We start from the raw sequence: 19637 nt of genomic DNA on the forward strand, positions 1-19637 counted from the left end.
GTTCCATTTCATAGACCAGGCTTTGCCTTAGCTGTGTAGGTAAATGAATAGTTACATTTTAGACAGCATTTGTCCAGTCTAAGTGGAACACTGTCAGCTTTGTAGCAGCATGCCGGCTTGACGTTTAAATGAGACATTCCGTGTGTAAACTGTAATAACTTCACTTATAGTGAAATTGACTGCAGTTGCATGTACTGGAAGTGGCAAGAGTGTAATTAACTAGAAGGAACATGAACACAAGAGAAAATGCTGACTAAGATATTTTCACAGGAGCTGATTCAATGGGAGCTATCACGTCTATAACAGCTTGACAGAGAGGCATACATTAATAAATGCTATGTATTAAAAAATCACTTTCTGTGACAATTGTCTTTTTAAATTGGAAGTTAGGATTCTGCCGTGACATTACCCTGAAGGTGCCATTTGTAGCTTTGATAAAAAATCATTACTAGATGTCCCTCCCCCACTATCTTTAAACTAAGTTTGCTGTGCTCATTGTAAACTCCAATAATGTCTGGCTCTTTGTGTCTTACCTTGGTATGAAAGGGATGGGCTTTTAGCTGGAACAGGTTTCACATGCAACTGGTTTCGAATGACAAATCATTTGCATGTTACAACAGGTAAGCAGCAACACACCTGTCTGCCAAAGGCTGTCTTTACAGTGTATTGCCAAACACAGACACATTTCTTTCATAGCTTCTCTGCAGAGTGACACATTCGGATTACTTCTTGTGCTGTGAGAGCTTCTCCCAAGGAACATTTGTACCGCTTTTAAATTAAATGGTAAGTAATTCAGCTATTTTTGTACCTCTTTTCTTGTGAAATAAAAAAATCACTTTCTATTTTGACTCAGCTTTTTAACAGTTTGATGTTGTTTTGCACTGTACCTCCATGCACGTTTAAATGTGTCTCCAGCTTACAATGCGTTGTCTAACACTGAATGTCTATACACCTGGATTAGCAAAGCAGACCAAGCAGATCTAGGCGTATTCACTAATGTATGAATAGGGAATTCAAAGTGAATTTAAAATTGAAGTGTTCAAACTGAAAACAAAAATAACTTTTTATCATTTAGCTACCGTGTACTAAAATTTCAAAATCACTTTTAATTCATTTTGAATTCCTGACAATTCACACATTAGTCAATGACACTGATTGATATATTTTAATAATGTATGTTAATAGACATTGATAGGTGCTGATCTAGAGCGTTATAAAGTAAAATGTTTAGACTTCATTGATTTTCTTCTCATTAAACTTTTTTTCTTGGAAAGTCCCTGAAATATTATACATTTCATATTTTTTTTCGTGAAGAATATCTCATAAATCAGTGATTTAGAGTTTTTACTAATGATAGGGGTGCATTATGTAGCTAGAATCCTTTTAGTCTTAGGGCAGCACCATGACATTTATGTCCTAGTGCTGTCCTTGATTAGTGAGAGTTATCCTTCTGGGCAGCAGCTGATAATTCTGACTGCTCTCCTAAAGTCAGCCCCTGCTCCAAAGTGTACACACTAGCAGAGTAGTTGGGGAAGCAGATTCTCAATGTCTCTGTCTCCTTGGTTCTCTTCCAGTTTTTCAATGTTAGATTCGGGCAGAATTAATGGAGGCAGCTGCAAATTGCTACCAGTAATGTAGCTCCCATTGTGAGGGATAAATAATTTGCAATCCTAGACTAAGGTCAGAAACCCCTTCACAGCATAGTGTTAGTCACACAATGTATGAAAGTTTTGAATATAAGGTGTGTGGTCAGGCGCCATGTAGTATGGAATTTGAAAACACGATCGCCCATCATATTGCACTATAACAAATGTATACATTATTTTTATAATTTTTACGTTGAAAAACAAAAGCCTGATCAATGATCATCTTTCTGCTTCTTATATACTGCTATATGGTCACACTAATTACATGTTCTACACAATGCATTGTTAAGCTGTCAGATATTTGGGTGAAAGGACAGAAATGTGAGGCAAAACATAGGTTGGAAAGCTTTGTACTTACAAGCTTACTCACTAAACTATGAATTAGGCCTTGGTTTAATAAGCTTTCCAAAATGATTCAATGCTGTAAAAAAAATAACTTTCCAAAAGATTTATCTATAAAAATTCCTTTAGACTTTAATGGTAAGTTTCTACGAGCAAAGAAAAAAGTTCAAAGAAAAAAGCTAACATTGTTACGATTCATTTATTTTAAAATTTCAGTCCATCCGAAATTCAGACAGTAACTATTTGGTCGAAACCAAATGTTCTCAGATAAATTTGTTTTTGAAATTTGGATGCCAATTATTCACTGACTGTGTAAAATGATGTGAATCATGATGTGAATCACAAAGTTACAAAGTAACTATTTAGGACGTTATCTGCTAATAAGCCCTTTTCTTAATTTTGATATATCAGCTGTTTAGTAGATAACTTTGTAATTTGCTGTCCTTACTTGGGATTGTATTAGTAAACCAATAACCAAATAAGGGAGCAAGCTGCAAAACAGCGCCCTAATTTGGTATCCTTAATTAGACCAATCCCACATAAGGGTACACATTCAGATTATTTGCTAAACTGCTGAAAGATTACAACTAAGAAAATCCCATTTCTTATTTGAGCACTTTCAGTTGCTCAGCAAATAGCTCCCTAATTTGGTATCCCTAATTATGACAATCACACATAACAAAAGCAAATTTGGGAATTATCTACTTAACATCAAAAAGAATAAAATTAAGAAAAGTAATTGCTGTCCTTACGTAGGATTGTCATAAATAAGGATACCAAATTAGAGAACTAGGTAATAAATGGCTTAGTTTTGCTCTTTCGGCTGTTTAGTAGATAGCTCCCTACTTGCCTATCATTGTCAAAATCAATGGATTCAAACAATATGTTTTCATTCATTTCAGACCTGTTCATTTTAAATTTTCCATCAATTCTCAAATGTATACGCTTGCGAATTCGGACAACGAAATGCATATGTCTAGTTCTTCTAACAACATTAAACACATTTTTGATATTTTAATATTTTGAAAAAATCTTTTAAAAAATGTATCCAAAATATTCAATCATTTGAAAAGCTTATCTACCAATATTAAATGGAGGCCTTAGTTATAGAACTTTCCAAGCTCCGCTATTCTAGTATCAAATTAGATTTTGATCATTGATACAAATATTGTGTCAACAGCTAGTTTTCGTGATGTACATTTTGATTCGTTGTCTGTTTTCAAAAGTGTTTTTGTTAAATTGTAAACTTGAGTGTCAAACCAAGCTTACATTTTCAGTAACATTAGACCACTGTCTTAAATTTTGTGTTGCAACACGGGTAATCACATTAGAATTGTTTTTTGTTTTGGCACACATATATAAAAAATATATATATATATACATCTGACATATTGTGTCATGGGAAATTTAATTGTTTAAATTCCACAAGAGTGTATAACTCATTCCAAAGTAAATGTCACTTAAATATCCATAATGTGTTTGTTTTTACGGTGGAGCTATTGTCCTTAGAGGTGAGAAAGAATTCCATAAGGTTGGTGTTTCAGTGAACCTAAAAATTGCTTAGTCAATTCATCATCAAATATATAGATAACATTTTATATTTAAAATAAAAAAGGTTGTTTTTTTTGTGTGTGACTTAATTAAGCCACTTAATGTAAATTTAAACTCAAATCAAATGTTATGTTAGCAGCTATAGCACTCTAAGAGTACTCCTATTAATTCCCAAAAATCGAACAGTGAACAAAACAAAGTGCTTAATAGGGTTTAGGTGATATCCACCTCCTTTCCACAAAACACAACAGCATACAGTGTTAAGAAAATATCAGGAAGTATTACTTTACTGAGAGGGTAGTAGATGCATCGAATAGCATTCCAGCTGAAATGGTAGAGGTTAACACAGTAAAGGAGTTTAAGCATGCATGGGATAGACATAAGGCTATCCTAGCTATAAGATAAGGCCAGGGACTAATGAAAGTATTTAGAAAATTGGGCAGACTAGATAGGCCGAAGGGTTCTTATCTGCCATCACATTCTATGTTTCTCATGCTGCATAACCCTATGGGTAAGCCCTGATCTGTTAGCATGAAAAAACAACTCTTTATTAGCGCTGCACTGTACACTGTTTTGGATATGAGATGGATATCACCTAAACCCTATAAAGCACTTTGTTGTTTACTGTTAAATTTTATATTTACCTAGCAATTTTTTCACAAGTGTGTAGAGAGCTATCTTCCACTCAAGGCAAAAAGGTGAGACTTGCTTGATTCAATTAATTCAACAGTGACCTTAAAGTGACTCATTCAGCTCATTGAGGTGTGGGTTCAGTGTCCCTATTGCACTTAGTGACCAGCCCAGCAACTGGGGGCACGTCCGGAATCCAAACAGACTTTTAGACACTCTGCAGGAGGACATCCAGCGTCAGATTTTCCCCGTAGGAAAGCATTGAATTATGCTTTCCTATGTGGAGGTCTAATGCATGCGCGGCCATTGCCGTGCATGCGCATTAGGTCTCCCCCGCCCGCGGATGGTTATAACCCCTTCAGCCCCACGGGAGGGGGGGGGGGGAGCACAAGAGAGGGAGGAACCTATTAACCCTATAGTGCCAGGAAAATGGCTTTGTTTTATTGCCACTATATGATCCCTTTAAGTCCCAAATAAAAAAAATATTGTTGCTTTTATAGAGAGGCCCATAAAAATATCGGAGAGCAGAATCAAGCAGAATGATGGCACCTGGAAGCCCTCAGGTCTAAATGTCCCTTGAAATATCTCCCTGAGATCGTTTAAAGTAACAGACATGCTGTGTTCTGGAGAATGTTTCCTATTAACTGATACCAGAGAGAAGGCCCTGCAGCAAAACGATTGAAGCAGCAACTCTAGAGAGGTGTTTGTATGAAGAGAGAAGCTACTTTCATAGCTGAAAGAAGATTCCTGCTATTCAGCATTGTTGCTAATGAGCAGGAGACTAGTAATATTTCTTTCCTGAACAGAGGGAGGCTGCCAGCATGCGATGGAAGAAGGGTGGTGGAATGGGGGAAGATCTCTGAGATCACCAAGTACTAAAATAATAAAATGTGATACCGGTGTATATTGTCTTCCAAAAATGTCCCAATGCTGCTATTATTTTAAAGAAATCCAAACTCTAATGCAATTTGGATTTTCCATTATGTTCAGTGTCTGTTTGAAAATGGAGTTATTGGAGTTATGGGCCTTAGCATCTGGAAACTGCTGGTTTCCCGTGTCTAGCACTCCAGCATTCACATCTCCCATGTTATAACAGGATCTGGCAGAGCTTGATCGAAATTGCAGTCTTCTGTAGCAAGGTTCTTTCTTGTGTTGGGACACCACTCACTCCTACCACAGTTTGATAGTTTGGGTTTCATTGCAGTTATAGAAAGTTTTTGTTTTATCAGAAATAAAATAGGTATAAAACAAATTATACAGAGACATAGATTAATCAACTGACAGGTGGCTGAAAGAGGGGATGGGGCAGACAGATAATAGATCTATAATCTAATATATGTAATATGGATCTATAGATCCATAAAATTGATCAAGGCCAGTCAAAACCTGTCACATAAAAAGTGAAATCTCTATCTTTAAAAATAGATAAATAAATAAGATAGTGAAAGACCATAGGAGCCATGCTAAATCGAAGCTGGTATGACGAGTACTGGGTAGATGAAAAGTAAGTGCCTAAATGTGAACACGGCCTCTGAAATGGATTGTCTATTGGCTTATTGAGTAAGAGAAGTGGGTGCTGAATGTACTGAAATGGTAGGAGTGGAATGTGAAAAATGGACATGCAGAATTGTAATGGTGGGCTTATACAGTAGATTTTGGTGTCCTGCAAAACTGGAAGAAATTTCTAAGATGAGGAATATTGGTGCATAGCTAGGCGTGAGTTTTGGTTAAGATAGGGAGACTGTGCTTGAAATATGGTACATTTCCATGTTGCATTCTAAAGTGCTGTTATCATAACTTTCTCCTTTCCCATTCCCCCTAAATCTACTGGCGTACAATGTAGCTTTATTAGCTTTATTAGGTCAAATACAAACTTAAGTCAGGTATACATTCCATTTTGGTCTCTAACTAGAGGCTCCCCACCAACTTTCATGCAATAATTTTGCTACCACACTCTTCTTGCCTTTTTGTGTGCTTGGACCCAGACAACTGTAGCATGGGATTTTTTTCACTTCAAGCCACTTTCCACCAACTTTTTTAACGCATTAATGGCAAACAGGCAGTTTTTTATTTAGTACATCATTGTTCAGTCAGTAGTAGAACAGAAAAGTCAGCTTATAAAATCATGTACATCTCTTTACCGATCTTACAAATAATGAATCCTTTCCATGATGGAGGTGCCAAACTGCTCCACATACATTCTGTTATGTGACTGCTCTCAGACAGTGCTTTTCTCTGAGATGATTCATGACATTTTTAAAATGTTTTCTGATAACCCCCTCTGATAAGGCCTGTATCCTTTCACCATACCACAGTTGCAACCTCTGCCTATAAAAAGCGAAATATCTGATTCCTCTATTCGGGCAACAATTGGACTTGCCCTCTTTGTGACCCTGGTTTACCAGAATAGAGGAACTCAAAGCAATTAATGAGTTAATTTACAATGCCTCAGGCTGCATCCAGACATACATAACAGTGTGGGCCCATTGATATGCAAATCAATTTATAACTTTTTTGACATGCATTTTTCTGGATTTTTTTCTTGTTATTCTGTCTCTCAATGTTAAAATACACCTACCATTAAAATTATAGACTGATCATTTCTTTGTCAGTGGACAAACGTTCAAAATCAGCAGGGGATCAAATACTTTTTTCCCTCACTTTACATATAAACCCTTAACAAAACCCTCCACACATGTTAAGTTCACAAGTATGTCATTTGGGGTTTATATATTCACCACATTATGCCGGTGATTTTTTAGAATTCCTGAAAAAAAATTATTCTTAAAAATGGAAAAAAGTTATTTGGCTATTGCTAGTCTGAGCTCCCTTATTTCTTTAGGATATATAGTATCTAGACATTGGAGTTTATTTAACTTAATTTAATTTAATTTATAGCACTTTACCAAGTGTCAGCCAATCACATTATAAGACTGTTTTTGTAAGTTTAGATTTTTTTTTTTTTAAATGATGACACATGGACATTTTCAGGACTTCACAATTAATACAACATTAATTTAAAATCTACAGCAAAAAAGGCTATTATGTTGTTTACCCTACAGAGCTATGCATTGAAATATTCAGTTACAATTTTAAATTATATGTATACATTTGCCATATGGCTAGCACAATGTATAGATTAATATGTATTGTCTATAAATTGCTGCCATATCATTTCTGTGTGACAGGTGCAGTTTAATTATAACCTAGATGCTGAAACACACAATTAATTGACCAAAAAAATTAAAACTGCAATACAACAGAATTTCAACTTCTACCTTCAGGCACCTGCAGACTGCTATAATGTATTAAATCCTACATGCAATAAATAGATAAGCAGGGATGGTGAGCAACTGTTGAGCAGCTGTTCTATTTCTATCATATGCAACCTGCCGTCAGTTGCCTATCCTGCTCATAAGTACATTAAACACACACACTAAAAGAAACAAAGTAAACACTGCACAAAATTAGAATATATCTGAATACAAGAATATTAAAAGAGGGTATAGATCCTCATACTTAAATTAATTGCATTTTTAATATTGTGCAGCACTGTGCAATATGGCATTCATTGTACATATATGCATACAGATAATTAGAGATTGAGATGGGATAAATCGGGAGTGGTGAATTATGGCTCCTGATCAATAAACATTGCTTTGTAATGAAGGGAAATGCAAATTTGAAGTCAGATTAGCAGCATTGGAATACAAATTTTAATTCAAAAGTTTTGTTTAATGAGTAAACCCTAAACCGTAAAAAATGTTTGATCACTAAACCCTAAAGTTTCAATCCCTCCTTTAGATATTTTTCATTGTAAATAACTCTATTCTGTAACATGTAGTTGATCTAGTTTAAATAATCTGCACTCTCTGATAACAGCCAAACAATTGTTCTACCTAGAAATGAGTCTAATCATTTTCCAAGGTCGATTGCTTAATTTGACATGGACACTTAAACATTGTAAACACAATATTTGTTCTTGCTAAACATGTTTTTCTGTAGCATGTAGTTGAGCTAGTTTAAATAACGTGTACTCTCTGACTGCGACAAAACAATTGTTCCATCTAGAAATAAGACTTTTCCAAGGTTTCCAAGGTTGATTGCTTAATTTAACAGGGTTACGTTAACATTGTAAACATAATGTTTGTTCTTGCTAGACATGTTTCAATGCTACGCAGTAAAGTGATCAGAGATAGGATGACTAAGAAGCTTGTGTTTTGATGTCTGCTGCCAATAAGTGTAATTTTGTAAGATTAATAGTAGCTACCGAGGATAACTCCCTGTCTTATTTAGCAATATTGTCTGACCTGATTGTCTAGAAATCCATGTACACTAAAAATTATTTTTTACATTTCAGAATACATATCAGAACATGTATTTTTTACATTGTTTTACTTTATGAATTTATTTATCTAACCTGGTTGTTTTGTTCTCCTTTTATTTATATAAACAACCTATACATAAATATATATATATATATATATATATATATATATATATATATATATCTCAATAAAACCGATAGACCCTCTACTTCAAACAGACCACCTATAGACGGCCCTATATTCAGAGGCCTCTCCAACTTGTTGGATACTAACCTATTCGAGAGTCACACCAAAAACTTGATTAAAACTTCTATATATATAGCTTTCTACTGATTCTTAAGGCCCAGGAAATTCACAGTAGTACGTCAGACAGAGGTTAACCTAAGTCTCAAGACATCATATATTATTAAGCATAACAAACACTATGTACTCACCCTTCAAACTATTTAAACAAACCAACATCCATCTACAATTCCACTATTTCCCACAGACAACAACTAGTGCCCAGTTGAATATGAGGCATACCTGATTACAGTTATCAAGGTAACCACCTAATTCCCTTTTACTCTTACTTCACGGTTACCAACTTACTGCCTCCAAAATCATATTTTATGTTAGGACTTTACTCTTGAGACTGGGCTACAATCCAGCATCCTTTTCTGACCATTCGTCCAGGAAATAGGCAGAATGTACAGCCTCCAGCATTGACACCACAGTACATATCATCAAGAAATACATATCATCAAGAAACTGGGGAGATGGAAATCCTCAGGCTATAGCGGATACATTCCCAAACCTGAAAAATAACTCAGGGAAGCTTTGCTATGCTGCAATAAGAGTGTTTTTGCCTTTGTTACCTTTTGCCCTCTTCTATTTACAGGCCTACCTGTACGCTGGTTTCGGCACATCACGACCGATCGATACATACTACTGTATGTTTCAGTCCACAAGGTTTAAGGCCAAAAGCCTGTATTTGTGCGAGGAGTTTGGCCTATAAAAACCATATCCTCCCCCCTACTTGGGCCATTCTGTTTCAGGTCATACCACCTGCCTGATTCCTTAATTAATTAAGTTATTCCACTCTTCTCTTTGGTGGGCCCTCTTCTATCTACAGGTCTACCTATACGCTGGTTTCAGCATACCACAACTGACTTATAACCACCACCAAATGATACATACTACTATTATGTTTCCGACCACAAATATATATATATATATATACTCAACATACAAGATCCAGTGCACTCGCTCATTCACTAAAAAGACACCTCACTTAGGCAAAAAATAATGGCGGTTTAGTTACAGTATATGATCATACATTGCATAAGCCTGCCACATCGCCAATGTGCCCCATTCTTAGCAAGGGGTACATTGACATTGTGGTAGGCTTATGTAATGTATGATCATATACTGTAAACACTTGTATGTATATACACACTGGGATTTTTTAAAAGGCCCGAACAGGCCGAAACGTCTATTCTTATACACAGTTGATTTGGAATTTCTTTGCTAAATAATAAAACACGGTTGGTAAACCTGTGAGTGTTCACTCTTTATATGTATATATATTTTTCCCCTTTTAGTTTCATAAGCTGCATACATTTGTAATGCCTGCAGGTATTTACAGGAATGCCTTATCTTATTTTGCTGTACAAACAGCTTAAGGCTCAACTTTAATCATTCCTTGAGAGTTTTTTTCACTATGCAGTGCATTGCTGTGAATTGAAAACTGAAAGGCATAGTTGTGAAAATAGCTTCATAGGAATATGTCTCTATTTAGAATGTGTTTATAACTTTTGTCTTTTAGGGTTGCATTTCACAATTTGATTGCATTTTAAGGTTTAGTGAATAACCTCTTTGTAAGTGGTGTTGAATGTAATTCCAAACAAATGTCTGTCATACAGACTGTCATTAGGGCCAATGTATAAACAAGGCAAACATTTTCATCTCAAAATAAAAAAAAAATAAAAAAAACATGTTACAAACTCACTTCGAGAGCTGTTTAACATCAACTTGTCATCGTTTCATATATTTCATATCAAATTATTATATTATGATATAGGCTGAATTTTTGATGATGACTTTTATGCCAAGCATCATAACCACTTCAGCTCACTGTACCCTGACCCTATTTGCTACCTTACATTGGTGCCTGCTAGGTGCTGAGAGTCCTCTAGTGCCCAGTGACTACATCCAACTTCTGCAGAGCTGCAAAAACTGTAAGCCAATCCTGCTGGATATTCATTGGCTTAGAGAATCAGTTGGCCACTCTCAGCCAATGAATGCAATGTTATGCATAGGAATATGCACATCATTGACATCATCCAGCCTGGAACTTTTTTTTCCAGACTAGCTAATGGCACTCCATTGATAGTGTTGGAGGAGAATTAACACCTCCGACAGCAGCAGAGGGGTTAAGCTCTGTATGTGCAGTGTTTCAAAGTTAAATGCTGCACATACAGACACCAGGCACCATGACCATTTCAAAATACTGATGTAGTCATGGTTCTTGGAGTAACCCTTTTGTGTTGAATATCAGAAAGAGTACTAAGTATTATTTGAACAAAGTGGATTTATGAAACTATGTCTTTATTTGATTTATTACCTTGCTTCCTTATCTTCCCCACTATCTCATTTTTCCCACCTCTCCTTTACTTTTGTCACTCTTCTTCAACCCCTTCCCAGTTTGTCTCCCTCACCCCACATTTGTGTCTTTCCACCATTTTTCTCACCCTTGTGTCTCCCTCCAAATATTTCCCCACTTGTGTCTCTTTTCCCAATTATTCCTCACTTGTGTCTCCCACCTAATCTGTTTACAAACATATTTTCCTAAAACTTGTTTCCCTGCTCTTATGAGTTTCCCTCTTATTATATATTACACCCACATTTGTCACTCACCCACATCTTTCACTACTTATGCTTCTCTCTGAATTGTGGCCAGGAGCCATGTCTTCTCTACCTCTACTTTCCAATCTACATCCCATCTTTACTCACTTCTCAGGGGTCAAAGGATTATAAACTCGCAGGAACACTTGGGTTGTGAATGCAGCCTCACATTGTTTTTCTGCTGATTAAAATAACTGGGATTGTGCTAGAATGTTTGTTGGTAGAAAGAGTAGGACTGCAGACTAGATTGGGAAAGTTTTTTTGCTGTCTCAGCACTGCTTGAGTTTATACATAGTCTGGTGGCACACACATTAAATGTTCTCATGTTGAACTGCAGTATCTGTGGCTGACCATGCAGGGTGAGATGTCATTCATAAAGCACACTAGTTGCCATTGGTAGCCATGGAGCTTGCTATATCTTCAAATTCTGAACAGGTCATACTGATAGAAGTTTAAAATATATATTTGAATACAACAGCTTCCTTCTGTCATTTCTGATGCATGCTATTTGTTTCTCTTTGCTGCCCTGGCCAAACATGATGATATGTGGATATCAGTTGACCTTTGTTGGAAAAGATTAGAAGACATAAACACATATTCACTTAGCATTATTAGATATTCTTAGTGCTAAACATGCTAGGTATCCTGTCTACTACTATAATAACATTCAAGGAGGATAGTTGGAATGTAAGTTGATACCTTCTGGAATAGTACCTTTCATATCGTGTGTGAGACTGAAATGTATGCCATTGCCTGCTTTTTATGAAATAAAGCACTGAAGATTTTCCTTCAGCAAATTCCATGAATGTGCTTCATTGTTTATTGAATGTGTTAGCTAGCTAGAGTTGCACCAGGGTGAGAAATTTTCATCTGTTAACAGGTGATTAAGAAGGAACTAGTCCTTTGAACAGAATGCCCTATCCTTAGAAAATGGGACTCCCAGTCTCTATTATTAATCTTTGAGTGGATTCTTGTGTTGAAGAAATGTTTCTATAATATCAACTATGTTATAGAAGCAGGAGAGGGTTTTGGCTCCATATGTTAACTATTATCTATCCACATGTAAGGTGAAGTAATAAGAAAACATTTCACAGAGTTCTGAATGGTAATGGTGGGTTATGGAGGTGATTTCTCATGTTACATTGACCCCCACTTCTACTCATGGTTCAGTAGACAAGTAAACTACTATTATTACTGCTGCATCACAGTTTAGCAGAGGTCCTGGAATCTCTTATTCATTACATATATACACACAGTTCTAAAAGTTAGGCTGCACTCATGGTATTAACAAAAGACAAAGTACTTTTTTTCACAATAGTTAAAAAGATCGCCGTTTTTGAAATAAAGTATTGAGGCTTTTATGAAGACCGTGAGAGCAGCCTAACTTTTAGAATTGGGTTTACCTGAGCACAGGCTACAACACCCAGCATTATATGAATAACAGAGCTTGAGTGCAAGGAATATCCAGTGTATGTGTGTATATATATCTAACAAAAGTGAGTAGACCCCTCACAGTTTTGGAAATATTCATTATATCTTTTCATGTGACAACACTGAAGAAATGACACCCTGCTACAATGTAAATTAATAAGTGTACAGCCTGTATAACAGTGTAAATTTGCTGTCCCATCAAAATAACTCAACACACAGTCATTAACGTCTAAACCGTTGGCAAAAAAGTAAATACACCCCTAAGTGCTTTTTTTAGATACATAAATGAGACAAAAAAGTAAAACAAGGATTAGTTAGATTAAAAACAAAAGAAGGAAGGTATGTAGAAGAGGATAAAGGTCTAGCTGACTGCCTCAATGAATATTTTTGTTCGGTATTTACAGATGAAAATGAAGGAAAGGGACCTCAGTTAAGAAAAAGGATAAATTAGTCATTTATTACACGTGAGGTTACAAAGGAAGAGGTTCTATTTCAACTGTCAAAAGTAAAGACAAATAAGTCAATGGGACCTGATGGAATACAATCAAAGCTATTAAAAGAGCTTAGGGGTGTACTAGCAAAACCATTAACAGATTTATTTAACCAATCATTGATAACAGGAGTAGTCCCAGAAGATTGGAAGTTGGCGAATGTTGTGCCCATTCACAAGAAAGGTAATAGGGAGGAGTCGGGCAACTATAGGCCAGTAAGCCTTACTTCAGTATTGGGGAAAGTGATGGAAACCATGTTAAAGGATAGGATTGTTGAACATCTAAAACACATGGATTTCAAGATCAGAGACAACATGGATTTACTTCAGGGAGATCATGCCAAACTAATCTTATTTATTTTTTTGATTGGGTAACTATAAATTATAGATCAGGGTGGTGCAGTAGACATTGCTTACCTAGATTTCAGTAAGGCTTTTGACACTGTTGCACATAGAAGGCTTATCAATAAACTACAATCTTTGAGTTTGGATTCCAATAATGTTGAATGGGTAAGGCAGTGGCTGAGTGACAGGCAAGGGTAGTAGTCAATGGAGTATATTCGAAGCTTGGGCTTGTCACCAGTGGGGTACCTCAGGGATCTGTACTTGGACCCATTCTCTTTAATATTTTTATTAGTGATATTGCAGAAGGTCTTGATGGTAAGGTATGTATTTTTGCTGATGATACTAAGATGTAACAGGGTTGATGATGTAACAGGGTTGATGTTCCAGGAGGGATAAGCCAAATGACTAATGATTTAGGTAAACTAGAAAAATGGTCAGAGTTGTGGCAACTGACATTTAATGTGGATAAGTGCAAGATAATGCATCTTGGACGTAAAAACCCAAGGGCAGAGTACAGAATATTTGATAGAGTCCTAACCTCAACGTCTGAGGAAAGGGATTTAGGGGTGATTATTTCTGATGACTTAAAGGTAGGCAGACAATGTAATAGAGCAGCAGGAAATGCTAGCAGAATGCTTGGTTGTATAGGGAGAGGCATTAGCAGTAGAAAGAGGGAAGTGCTCATGCCATTGTATAGAACACTGGTGAGACCTCACTTGGAGTATTGTACGCAGTACTGGAGACCGTATCTTCAAAAGGATATTGATACCTTAGAGAGAGTTCAGAGAAGGGCTACTAAACTGGTTCATGGATTGCAGGATAAAACTTACCAGGAAAGGTTAAAGGATCTTAACATGTATAGGAGGAAAGACGAGACAGGGGGGATATGATAGAAACATTTAAATACATAAAGGGAATCAACACAGTAAAGGAGGAGACTATATTTAAAAGAAGAAAAACTACCACAACAAGAGGACATCGTCTTAAATTAGAGGGACAAAGGTTTAAAAATAATATCAGGAAGTATTACTTTACTGAAAGGGTAGTGGATGCATGGAATAGCCTTCCAGCTGAAGTGGTAGAGGTTAACACAGTAAAGGAGTTTAAGCATGCGTGGGATAGGCATAAGGCTATCCAAACTATAAGATAAGGCCAGGGACTAATGAAAGTATTTAGAAAATTGGGCAGACTAGATGGGCCAAATGGTTCTTATCTGCCGTCACATTCTATGTTTCTATGTTTCTATGTTTCTATGTTTCTAGTTTGATACATCAGATATAAGTGTATGTAATCTTTCATATGTATGAAGACCACCCGTGTCTGGATAGTTCATGTAATACTTTTTTCTTCTATATACTCTGGCTTTTTAGTGGGGGGCACATGTTTCCAGTCGAGTAGTAACAAATTATTGCAAGTATTGTCTATTCTTACCTGAGGATTTTATTCTCACACATACTCTTTTAGGGAACTCGTCATGCCTGACCTTTATACTGTTCAGGTTATATTTGCTTAGTAGCAACTTTCAGGTTTGGGAAGATAATCTTTTATAACAGATTTACACAGCTCAAAATGTCACCCATTTATGATTGTTATATTGTTTGGGGTGAGGCAAAATACATTGGAAGACCAATCAACTGTTAGAGCTTGAAGAGCACAGGCCACACAGATATAAACAGTTACACATAACTGGAATTCCAATATTTGCCATGATTCCAGTGCAAGGTTTTGCGAGCTTTAAAACACACGGGTATATTAATGAAAAAAATAAAATAGCAGATGCTTTTGAAGCAACTTTGATCATGTATGAGTTGAAATAAGTGGTGTAGCTTATTAAATAAATGCTTTGAGAAGAGCAACAATGCTAAATACTTCTTGTGTTGTGTCACAATGAAATGAAAGCAGGGTGAGGCTGTGACTTTCAAGTTGTTCCTATGTCACATTTATTTAATTATAAATCTGATTCATCACCCCCCTCCTCCACACACCCCTTCCTTGAAAATTGTTGTTTGAGGAATATTTCTAGAATTTAGAAGCCTATAAGATTTTTTATTTTTAAGAAAGAAATGCAGTCATTCAATAAACTAATTACAATGATTTTAAAATAAAAGTTTGTTTTAGATTAGATTAGATTAAGAGCATTTTCCTTTAACCTGTTAATGCTGTTAGGGCGTTCTATGCTGTCCCTATTATAATGGGCTTTAAAGCTGTCACGGTGGCATAGAACGCCTTTGAGCTTTGAGCCCCAGAGCCCTGCAAGTACTCACCTCCGCCGAGATCTGCTTCTGGGTACTGCCTGACAGCCCAGGCAGTCCCTCTCTGCAATTTAGGCCGCCGCGGGCCATGTGATCGCTCTGAAAGATAGGTGTATTTTATTGCAGTAAACTCTAACAGTATTATGACATTCATAGTTAAAATGTCATGCAGAACTTAAAAAAAAATAAAAAAATTCTTAGTATCTCACCCTTTCTTAGATTGTATTCATATTCAGTTATGTTGTATATATAAATATGTAATATGAAATTAAACCACTGTTTCTCCTTAACAAAATGATATATGATAAGTGTGGGTGCACTTAATACGAAAGAGGTGAATTATGGTTGAACAACATGTGGCGCAAATTCCAGTTTTTTTTTACGTTTTGACTTGATCCCAACTTGTACAATTGGCTCCATCCTTAAGGGGTTAATTTGTCAAGGGATATTCTAGAATAGTACAAAGTTAGATCATTCTTTGATTGCTTTGAATTTCTTGTGCGATTGTGTCTTATGTCAGCATTTTCCCACACTATCTTATTTTATAGACACTTCTACATTTTTCTTTAAGTCTGTCTTATGACTAATATAATTACCTGCATTCATGTCATCGTATTTCTTGTTTTAAAACAAGAACAACAGTTTTATTGGCTTAAACAGATAATATGGAAATCAACAAAGTTGTTATACTTCAGGGTCTTAAGATACTATCATTAACTTAAAGACACGTTTAAATTAATCTTCTATAGTTTTTTTTGTAACCCATGTTGCTTGTAAATTTTGGCACATGTAGATTCTATTTTCTATTAGTTACAGCATATTGAAAGCTGGAATGTCGTGAAACAAAACATACAATGGCATTTGCTATTTATTCTCAGTTCATTTGTATTCATAGACTCAATTTATTAAAAAAAGTTCTTATGCCAATTGTATGATCTAACAAAAAGTAAGCAAGTAGTTAAGATGGGGGAGTAACTGAGTAACAGCAATTAGAAACAGGGTGTGACAGTTCATTATGTATATGCTTAACCTGTAATCAAAAGATTTATACTTCTGTGTGTATTTATATTGAATGCTGTCTATTAAACACAATTCTACATTAATCAATCAACGATATAATACTACGTACTAGATATGTGCATTCGTTTTCGTACGAATACAATTTTGGCCGAAATTGCAGACTTTTTTGTATTCGTTTACTAAAACGTAAATGAAAGTCCTACATACGAAATATAAACTAAATGAAAGGGCAAATGCCGAATGCATTACCTTTTCGTTTCAGTTCTTTCATTTAATAGACTCTGTGCTGCAGGGGAATCAACCCCCACAGCACGGAGGAGAAACACAAAAAACGCTGGTTCTCCCTGCAGCCTGACACTTAACCTGTGCAGGGATGCAAGGAGACTCTTACAAGCACGGGTTAAGTGATTTAACCTGCGCTTGACATGCCGTGAGTAGGGGCATGTTGCCTAAACAGCGAGCAGCCAGTGGCTGCTCGCTGTCATTTAAAACTACTAGTGACTGGGCATCTATTGCTGCACAGTCGCTAGTGCCGTTCCCCCATGGTGGGGAAACCAAATAACAAAAATGTGGTGGACATAGTACGACCCCTCACACCCCCACCTATGACCAGCGAGTGGGGGACCTTAAATAATTAAATAAAGGGGGGACACCTGATGCCGGTTATGGGTGGGGACCTTAATTAAATAAATAATGGGGGGGACCTATTGTCTCCCCCCACGGCCCCCACCCAATGAGCGGTCAATGGGGACTAAATATAAAAAATACCAACCCCTTAAGTGACTAGGGGTCCCCAAACCCCTAGTCACCCCATCCACAATAAATGTAAACTCTACCTACCCCCTCACTCTAAAAATAACAAAAACTAACACTCTGTAAAATAAAATGTCATACTTACCACTAGATGTCTTCTTTCTTTGTTTCAAGTGCCAGCTTGTCTTTTTTATTTTGATCTTTGTTTTCACTTAACATGCAAGTACAAAACAATCATAGTTTGTTTAGACCAGTTTTCCCAAACGGGGTCCATATGCATCCTTATTGATCCTGTATCAGAATAGGGAAATCCATAACTCCTGTACCATTTGGGTGAAATAAGTTTTGGAGGTTTAGATAACTCAGGTCTACAAATCAACAAGGTACAGAATTAATATATCAAGTTGATGACAATTAAAGTCTAATATGTTCCTTATATATTTTTATGAGTAGTTAGCTTTAATAAGAAAATAACAAAATTTTTGCTTCTCACAAATACCATATAAAATAATAAATGGACTGTTAACTCCCCAACACAGGAGAAAAACAAAACAACACTTTCCTGACTAAATGACAGTCATTATGTTGATTCTCTCACATATCACTGCTGTGATCATTGCACTGGGCTGCCCTTTGTTCTCTATTGGCCAACGATTTGTTGTAACCTCTTAATACCTCAGGCCAAAGGATGAACAAAGGGGAGATGGCAATCATTAACACCTCACTAGTTTCATGCTCTACACCATGTATAGTGCTTAAAAATGTAGGAAGCACAAATATGATGTTTTCATGCTTTCAAGATAAAAGGGTGAAATAAGTCCCCCTCTAGTTTTAGGAATCATTGGGATTGTTCTTTCTTAATGTGAATATACACTGATCAAGACATAAGAAGCAAATCCCATAAGTCTTGCAAGTTGTGAGGTGGGGCCTCCATGGATTGTGCTTGTTGTTCCAGCATATCCCACATATTGAGATCTGGGAAATTTGGAGGCCAAGGAAAAACCTTGAACTCTTTGTCATGTTCCTCAAACCATTCTTGAACAATTTTGTAGTGTGACAGGATGCATTATCTTGCTGAAAGAGGTCACTGCCATCAGGGAACATCATTGCCATGAAAGGGTACGTAGTATGCAAATATGTCTAGGTAGGTGGTATTTGTCAAAATAACATCCACATGAATGCCAGGATGCCATGTCATGAATTGCCCAGAGCATAACACTGCCTCCGTCGGCCTGCCTTCTTTTGACAGTGCATCCTGCTAATATATCTTCCCCAGGTAAACAACGCACTCACATCCTGCCATCCACTTGATCTAAAAGAAAATGCAATTCATAAGAATATTATCCATTGCTCCATGGTCCAGTTCTGATGCTCATGTCCCCTTTGAAGGCACTTTTGATTGAGGTCATCATGTGCACCCTGACCGGTCTGCAGCTACACAGCCCCATACTCAGCAAACTGCAATGCTGACACCTTTCTATCCTGGCCCTTATTCAGCAATTTGAGTTACAGTAGCTCTTCTGTGTTATGAAACCAGATTGGCCTCACAAACAACAATGAGCCTTGGGCGCCCATGACCCTAATGATGGTTCACTGGTTGTCTTTTTTTGCACCACTTTTGGTATTTACTAACCAGTGGGTGCAGGGAACACCTAACAAAACTTGCCGATTTGGAGATGCTCTGAACCAATTTTCAAGCCATCACTTGTCCCTTGTCAAAGTCATTCAGATTTTCCCATTTGCCCATTTTTACTGTTTCTAAAATGTGAAATTCAAGACCTTACTGTTAACTTACTGCCTGATATATCCCACTATTTGACAGGTGACATCAATGTTATTCACTTCACCTGTCAGTAGTTTTAATGTTTCGGCTAATCAGTGTATGTGTTTCATTCCAGTGCTGTACCTGAGAGCTACAATTTGTCAAACTCATGTTCAGATCTGAAATCATTAAAGGCACCTC

At 36.6% G+C, this 19637-nt stretch overlaps 1 protein-coding gene across 1 annotated transcript in view; it reads left to right on the plus strand.

Moving 5' to 3' along the window:
• Positions 1-650: 650 nt before the first annotated feature.
• Positions 651-19637, plus strand: part of FAM83B (family with sequence similarity 83 member B) — a 63208-nt gene continuing 44221 nt past the window's right edge. Inside the window, exon 1 of the mRNA XM_063442936.1 lies at positions 651-783. The gene's annotated coding sequence lies outside the window, so the exon portion shown is untranslated. The remainder of the gene's footprint in view (positions 784-19637) is intronic.

Source organism: Pelobates fuscus, chromosome 2 (assembly GCF_036172605.1).
Source record: "Pelobates fuscus isolate aPelFus1 chromosome 2, aPelFus1.pri, whole genome shotgun sequence".
NCBI lineage: Eukaryota > Metazoa > Chordata > Amphibia > Anura > Pelobatidae > Pelobates > Pelobates fuscus.